This window comes from Gordionus sp. m RMFG-2023, chromosome 4 (assembly GCF_954871325.1).
Source record: "Gordionus sp. m RMFG-2023 chromosome 4, tfGorSpeb1-WG-v2, whole genome shotgun sequence".
Lineage (NCBI taxonomy): Eukaryota > Metazoa > Nematomorpha > Gordioida > Chordodea > Parachordodidae > Gordionus > Gordionus sp. m RMFG-2023.
In genome coordinates this window covers 127,534-137,044 of record NC_088778.1, presented here as the reverse complement: position 1 = coordinate 137,044, position 9,511 = coordinate 127,534, and positions in this window count along the sequence as shown.

The window sequence follows — 9,511 nt, the reverse complement described above, 5'->3', positions numbered from 1 at the left end:
CCGGGTAAATTTAAAAATTTTAAATACTTTCCGGCCCTAGGGCCGGGCCTGCGGGTCTTTGATATTAATGGTAAAATATTTTAAAAAGTTTATTAATTTTCTAATTATTTTTAGTAGAGATAATAAAAACCCTATTTTTGATGTGCTTTTGAGTTTTGTGGAGATTTCGAGTAGGCTTGGCAATATGTAAATACCGTTAATAAAAAAAATTTAACATATTTTTAGGGTACAATTTTTAAATAATTATTTGAATAGGTTCACATTTATCAGCCTAGAATCTAAATTCTTTTTTTGTCCAAAATTTTTTAAAATATATTTATTTATTACATTTTTATAATTTAATAAATTTGATTTTAACTAGTCTCAAATCGGTATACCCTTTCTTTAATACATACATAAAATTTATTAAATTTATATTTCCCATTCAATGATTTGGAAGGGAAATGCGTTAACTTGTTCAAGAAAAAATATTCCAGAATCCATTGAATGGATTGGAATCTATTGCTTCACAAAAAGAAAAAAATTGCGAGTTTAAGAACCAAGTTTTCATATAATAAGAATAATAAAAATAGCCTCCCCCCCCCCCAAACTTTTTCAAAATTTATTTAAGAATATTAGCATTTTTGCATTCTTAACAACTTGAAAGATTTTTATCTTCCTGCTCAATAAATATTGTGTTCGTGACGCCTTTAAAGGTATTGATAAATTACTAATCCATCTGCCTTTCGATAGAAATTCGTTAAAGTCTGTCCCGCGATTTACCACCTACACATGAGACATTCTTCTTATATTGAAATGAGACCGTTCATGTCAAGTGTTAAATTTTTGAAAATCAACAAAGCGATATAAGTTTGAATCTACGTTATTGAGATCGTTGAACTTAAGATCCAAAATTTCAAAAATTAGCTGCATCTGTCCTAAATTACATGGTTCAACCATATCAAATTTCCTTCAACATCCAATGCTGCTCTTGAATCTAAATAAATCATTTTCATAATTGTGTAAGATAATTGTTATAAATTACATGACAAACTTTAGTTATACTAAAAATTATATTCTCTCCAAATTTCATATGCTTTTTATATTCGTTTAAAACCACCTAATAATAATAATAAAATATCAAGCGATTTATAAAATAAATAATATTAATATCTAAAATCAAATTACTTTCAAATATTATAAAAATAAAAACTCCAATAAATATATTTATAAACTAATAATCAATTCAACTAGTAATTGCTAGAATTAAACCTATTATAAATTTATTAATAATTATTATTTTCTACAAATATTGATCCCTCTTCAAGATGTTGGATACTGTTTCTTGGGAAAGAAGCATTGTTTATACATTGATAGTTATCTGTGTAACTTAAAGTCATAGTATAACTTGTTACCCTATGATAATTAGTTTTGTGGGACGTTAATTCATTAGAAAACTGTTTTATTAATTAGAAGAATTAAATATAAAAATAATAAAATCTTTTAAAAAACTGATTGCTTCAAATTGTCGATATGTTTCACCAAATCAAGGTTATTTTTTTAGTTTAACAGGCAAAAATATGTCTGTTAATGAGAGAGGTATAAACACACTCCTTACATTATGCAATCGCAAATAGAATAAGGTATAAAATTATTTTACAAAATTAACTAAAAAAAAATCTCACAATAAAGAATTTTTACCATTTAAGAATTTGAAAAAACTTTATTTAAGTCTGAATAGTTGTATATTTAAACATTAAGGGAGAAAAAAACAAAAAAAATTATTTTGGAAACCGATTTTTAACTATATAACTATAAAAAGAAAAGGAACTTATTTACTTTTTCTTCGTAGAATTTTATATGACTTCCCTAGACTGAATCATAAGACACGTATTAATATTCCTTAGCTTGTGATAATTTGTTCCGATTAACTGTATAACCGATCCTTGATTATGCTCAACCCTGAGAAATAATTTTTTTTGAATCTTTATTTAGTCCAATTATATATAAAAAGAGGAATTTTGTATTTTTTACCATTAAATTAGTTTATTTAATTTTTTAAAATATATTATATCTTTATAAAAAAATAAAAATTTATAGAATCAGTAAAGATATAATACTTACATCATAATTTAATTTCATAAAATATATAATAATAAAATGAAAAGGTGGTATTTTAATTAATATTTTATTTTTTTAAAAACAGTATCCTATCATCCTATTAGAATTGTTTGAAAAAAGAAAAGTGAAAAAAGACACTATGGCTATATATTATACCAATGAAATAGAATCTGTTGAATACCCAAAATTAAACTGTATCATAACATATGCAGAATCAAAATTTTAAAGAAAAGTATCATTCAAATATTTTTGTTAAATCAAAAAATATTTTATGTAGCGGCTTCTATAAGGAACAAAAACACAATCTTTAGGTTTACTATTAATAGAAGGGCGATATACGCGTTTTATTTGGCTAAGCCTTTACAAAATAATAGAAGTTAGCGACCGACACTGTAGAAAAAATGGCTCAGTGGTTACTCGTTTACTAAAAAATATTTAAAAACAGAATTCCTAAAAACTCACAGCATTGATCCTCTCCCAACAGAGTTACAAGGAATAAGAATAAAATACAAATAAAAATTTTCATTTTAATTTTATTTGCTAATATTTTTTTTAAAAATTAAATAGCATTTTTAGTTAGACCTTTTATTATAAAAATCTTAAGTGAGTATTAGCCCATCGACTATTTCGAATTGATTTTCTATGCTTAAAAATAGATATAAGAAGGATAAAAATAAGTTTATTTTATAACAGCAGATTATTGGTTTTTTAAAAAATTCATTTAATCATAACTATATAGATCTCTTTGTTATCTAAAATACATTTTCCTTCCTTAAGCCTTATTTTTTACAGCATATGCAAAAAATTACTTCTAATGGTCAGAAAATTAAAAATATCTTTTAGGAATATCAATAAAATTTTTAAAATAATTTGTGATTTTATCATGAAAAATTTTTATGCTTATTTACAAAATGTTATAAAAGATTTTATAGAAAAGAGAATTTAGAATTTTAGGTAAAATTTGATCAAATATCCAGATTAGGAATATCTTAATTTTATAAAATTCTTCAGAATAAAAAATCTTTAAAAATTCTTTATTTAGAAGAGTATTTTCAAACTCTGGAAACTTTTTTAAAAAAAATTTTCTTATCTAAATTATTTATATTATGGAATTTAAAATTAAAGTTGAATCTTCTTCACAGAATAATGTTTATAACAAGAGAGAATAAACTTCTAAATAGATTAAAAACAACATTAATTTATATAACACATTATAATTTGTTATAGAGTTCTTCAACAGGTCCAGCCCTTATATGCCCTTTAAGTTTTATTCCTCAGCCCGTCAAATGACCACTAGCACGACAATTTTTAAAAATATATTATTTTAAATTTATTAAATTTGCACTTCAAATTATTTATTATATAAATCATAAATTATAAATCATTATAAATAATTTTAATATTATTTTAAATTTTATCATTAATATTCTAAATTAACATATGATCTATATTTATAAAAAAATCTATCAAAAAAATATATTTTTTTTGTAATCGGTTAATTTTAATAATCGCAAGACATTACTAATTTACAGACTATTTTAGGTTAAAAATTTTTTTTTGATAGTTGAGAGTCGTGAGATAATTTGAATCCGCCATCCACCCACTTCCACATACTTTTGACTCTCATAATCGTTATAGCCAAGCCAATAAAATAGGGATTGTAAAGAACCAATGTTAAGAGCAGCCTTGATTAGATTTCTCAAGATAATTAAGTTTCAAAACTTAATGTGGTTAATAGAATATTCGAACCTTGTTGAATTATTAGTCTAGTAGCGAACAACTAACTTTTCCGACCCACATTTTTATCTCTGCACCTAAAAACCCCACAAAATATAGCCCCGAGAAAATATAAGATTATGGACCTGCATGGATGATAAAATTATATGAAGCCTAGAGATTAATTTCAATCAAAAGTAATCAGGAAATTGTAAATTATAAGTAATGGAAAACTAATTTAAACTTATCTTCATCAAGAGTGATTCGATAGTAGGGAAATGACGTAGTAGTTATTATCTGCACCTTTGTATAGGAGTTCATGGAAAAGGATATAAACATCTTACCATAATTCCAATGTTTTTGGTTCTAAAAACTACGGTACTTTGCATATAATGTTCATAAAATAGATATTCAATAAATAACCACATTTTTACGAATAGCTAAATCTATGTATAACAAAATAGAAGGTTTTTCCATTCTATTTTCATTCTATTTCCATTCTAATAAATTAAGGGGAAATCCCAGCTATAACCTGATTGGCAAACTTTTATGATTATTGGGTGTCCCGCTATAATATTTTAATGTTTGAATTGTAAAAAAACGAATTCATATATGTCAAAAAATTTATTTAGGATAATAAATATAATTCCAGTATCATGGGAGATATAATTAAGGCTTCTCTTAACATCAGTTCTTTGCAATCTCTATACTTCGGTTATAAAGATTATGAGAGTCAAAAGTGTGTGGGAGTGAGTGGATGATGGGTCAAATTATCTCACGACCAGGGTTGTCATGCACGCAGACATCTCTCTCCCGCAAAACTACCGCAATTTTTTAATTTCTCCCGCAATTTTTTTAAAAAGTATTTAACGTTTTTAATATATAAATAATAATTTTGAGAGACATTAATTGATTATTTTTTTATATTTTTAATATAAATTTTAAATATTTCGAAAAACATGTCTAATTTTTAAATTTCTTTTTATCCTGTTTTATTTTTATCCAATAATAAATCAACATCATTTCATTCATATTCAAATCGTCTCTATTTATTTTGTCTTCAAAGCAATAGTTATATTTATTTTCCTTTTATATAATATATATTAGTTGTATTTACATAAAGAAACAATTGAAAACATTTTTAAAAAATAATAATTTAAAAAAATATAAATGTTAAATTTTGTTAAAAGCGAAATCGAACGTTTCTATTTTAGATTAATAAATAAATTTTTTATCTTTATTTAAATCAGTAAGTTAATATAAAATAATATTCTATTTAAAATATAATATATAAAATTTTATTAAATAAATATAAAGTGCTATGATGGGCGATATTATTTCCGTCTTAAAACCTGTTAAATTCTAACTCCTAATCGCGACTTTGCTAGAATAGAAATCACAAGGCCTAAGTTTATATATTTGTTATATTAAAAATATCGAAATTACAGAGTCTGCCAAAACGATCATGAATGTATTAAAATGATGATTAATTCTAGATGTGAATAAGATCATAGAAATAGATAGATGTATTCCAAGCTATTTTCTCAAGAATTCACCCAAAATCTCAAACTGCACACACCATTGGCGTACGCAGCGGTAGATGTATTAGCAAGTCTATACCTCAAACAGTCCTGTGGAATATGATATTTGCAAATGATTGTGATACTTGCCGAATCCAAGGATGAAATGAAAGAAAGATGAGTGAGTTGGATAAATATTCTAGATATGCACGGACTAAAAGTAAACAGAGAAAGACGGAGTATATGGTGATAGAAGGGGATAAAACAGGGCTCCATTATACAAACAAACGGCACAGAGAGAGTATTTTTTCCTTTTTTTTTATTTAAAAAATCATTTTCTTTATAATATTTTTTATCTATTATTAAAGAAATATCATATATAAACGAAATTATAAGATCACCATTACAAAATTGAAGATATAAGAGAAAAGAAAGAAGATTGAAGAAAGAAAAACAAAAGAAAATATAAGAGAAGAAAAAAGAAAATCTAAAGAAGATATAAGGGAAAAGAAAGAAGATTGTAGAAAGAAGATAGAAAGAAGAGTGAAGATTGAAAAGAGAAAAAAGAAGACTGAAGAATGAAGAAAGGAAAATATATTTACGTAGCTCATCCTATATCTATTTATAAGTATATTCAACAATCGACGTACATATTTTTTTTTATAATTTTCATTTAAAAAAAAATTTCTTTAAAAAATATATTATAAACAATAACACATTTTCATCAAAATAATTGATTTTGAGTATTTCTATCTAAAGATATTCAATGATTCCAATTTTTATCTATGGGAAAAATGTGAGTTCATTTAAAAAATATTTTAATTCATGTGAAATGACAAATAACAATTCTGTTTATTATTTAGGCATAAATGTATTACATTTTTTTTTTGATAGGTTTTTTTTAAAAAAATATTTTTTATCTATGATGTAAAGAATTTAAAGGTGTTATTTGAGACATTCCTAATAAATTCACTTAATTCATGCAGAGACCTCGGAAAATTCTTAATTTTAGAATATTTTTTGAATTTAGCAACATGTAATCTCTTGAAAATTATAAACCTTTATTAATTATAAGAGAATAAGATTTAAAATATTATTTAATGAAATAACATAAATATATCATTAATATAATTTGTTTTGCAACGGAATATCATTCATCTTTTTTTGGTTCTCCATCTTTAAAGTATCCTCTGATTTAGCTTTCATCTTTTTCTTGTTCTCCATCTTTAATGAATCCTCTGATTCGCTTGAAGATTCGTAATATAGTCTTTTAATTCCGTTAGAATCCCGAATATTGGTTTTGTTTACTGTTTTTTTATCTGTAATTCATTATTTATAGACAATTTATCATCTATTATATCGATATTTATAACATTATTAACATTAAAAATTTATTCTACATTTATATTATAATTAGTTGAAATATTAACATTATTTTGATTCATTATAAATTATTAAAAATAATAAATTTTTTTTTTTTTTTTGCATATTTTAATTTTATTTTGAGTAATACATGTACATTATATTCGAAAAAATATATAGTTATAAATATTATAAAATTTATATAACGCAATTAAAATTATATAAAATATATTCTAATCATCATGTGAGATGAGACTGCCAATGAAGCTGATGTAATTGGCCCTGTGAATTGCTATTGCGAGTCTTTGTCTTAAGAAGTAAATTAGTTAGAATTGAATTCTAGAAGGCAAACATTAGTATTAACATACTTTATTTTCAAAGATATTTTAAATTTTATAAAAATCTATAATTTGAAAAGATAAAATAATGGTATTATAGGTTATTGAAATCAAATCAATTACTTTATTTTTTTTAGGGGAGGAGCTGGGGTGCTTTTATATTTACATAATTTTTGAATTTAATCATGCATGATATTCTAATAGTATTTTTAATAAACTAAGTAAATATAAATTAGACAAATAAAGAATAAAATAACGCCTAAATATAATAAAATTTGTACTATTTATATTTAAAAAGAGAATTAGAACGGATAACTTAAATATTTTCTAATATTTCAGGATTTAATTTAGTTTACTGCGCAGAGAGTTTAAACTTAAGGCTAGAAATTGCTTTTTCTACGGATACCTGCCTAGCTGGAACTGCTAGCACAGTTATAGCTAACATATAAAGTTCTGGCATACTATTTGTTATATTTAGATATATTTTAATAATTTTAAACGTTATTTGAATATAATATTTGTAATTCTTAAACGTTATTTGAACATCATATTTGTAATACAATAATATATCAATATATTTTTAGAAAAAATGGGTGATATTTCAAAGATTACATTAAACGAATTTCGTAAAGAGGAATCTTCTTTAGATGATTATTTGTATTATATAAAATATATTTTGAATGTGAAAAATATTCCTCAAACAGACGCTACTTTAAAAAATTTATTCATAGCCTATGGAGGAATAAAAATAATCACTGATATAAAAAAACTACTATTTCCAATTATATTGATAGATATTTTCTTTATTTTTAATTCTTTTAAACACATAAAATCTAACTCTCTTTCGGCATATTTTTTAAAAAGAACCCCCTTCCACCATTTGGTATATAGAATTATTTTATATATTTATAAGAAAATGTATCTGATCATCTTCAACTATATTTTTTTTGACGAATGATATTTTTAGAATATATTAGATTCATGATAAGAGTTACCAGGTCAAAATTTTCAAATTGCGGAAGAAAAATTTTACAATTAAAAATATATTTTAGAATGTCCCGCAAAACGACCGCAATTGGAAATCTACCGTGTGTGTATATAACATTATAGAGATAGGCGCTTAATTATCACGTATCACGTTTAAATACATAACAAGGTACTCCAAAAATAAGAAATAATACAGATGTAACTACAGTTGCGGCAATTGTAATCACTTATCTTGTAGTACAACATTCACAGAGATACTTATCATCACAATGTTTGTAGAATCTTTTCCCATAATATTTAACGACTCTAATATAAATTAAAACTATACTTGTAGAACAAAAATGAGCAAGGCTAGCATCAATGTTTTAGGACCTAAATCCAGGAAGTTAATTTTTGACGATTTGAAAGATGGGCATACATATGCAATTCTAACAGATGCATCTAATTCTTGATCCTCCGCTATTTCAACAAAATAAAGGTCGTTTCAATAAAACTATTAAATTTTTTCCACTCAAATAGTGAAAAATCCAAAGACATAGCTAACCATATAAAGGTAAATATAGCAGATTCGAGATTATAAATAAATTGAATGTCAGCTTTCTGATCTGATAATGCCTCAGTGAATTTGGTAAAAACAGAGTGTATTTACAGAATTGAGTCAGCAAAATATTGGTTGCGATATGTTCCTAATACCCGCCATCGATAAAATTTTATAAACCCATAAAAAAATATTTCTTAAATAAAGATTATAAAAGCTGTCCTATCATTTTAAAAAATTTTTTTAATAATGAATGGTAGAGGTATATTTAGGAATGATTTCATATGTAGGAAATCTACATGCTGTTAATCTGTAGTTGCAATCAGAAGAATCTTAACAAAGATTCAGAAAATTATACTGCAGATGTGTTCATCTTTACAGTTAATTGACAATAAATTTTATGGCGCCATTGCTAATTCTTAATTATATTTTATTTGAGATTTAAATAATAGAAGTAAATATTTACCGTCGTTATTGAGATATTTATAAAATTCCTGGCATGACATTATATATTTGTTTAATCATTAGTTCGGCCTCTAATGTTGTTAAAGCAATCCGATTTCTCTCCTTTTTCCAGGCTGTCTTCATCAGGCTAAAAATGCGCTCGGATGAGGCATTAGAATGAGGTAAGGAGAAGACATACTCGCATATTTTTTCCAAGCATGGGAATTATCGTTATTAAGAAAAAATTCTACCCATTTCTCCTCTGCTTTTAGACCTTCTAACTTTAAGTATTTTGGCGATCATAAAAAATAGAGAGAATTACAATCTCCTCAAAAAGACATCAATGTCTTTCGATATTTTTAATATATTTATTAAATTATAAAAACCATCAATTGATGGTTTCTGTTCCAAGGTCATAATATTTATATACTTGTAAATAGAGTTTATTAATATCAAATTTTGATTGTAAATAATCTAAAATTGTCTTAATAAAAACGTATCAGGTC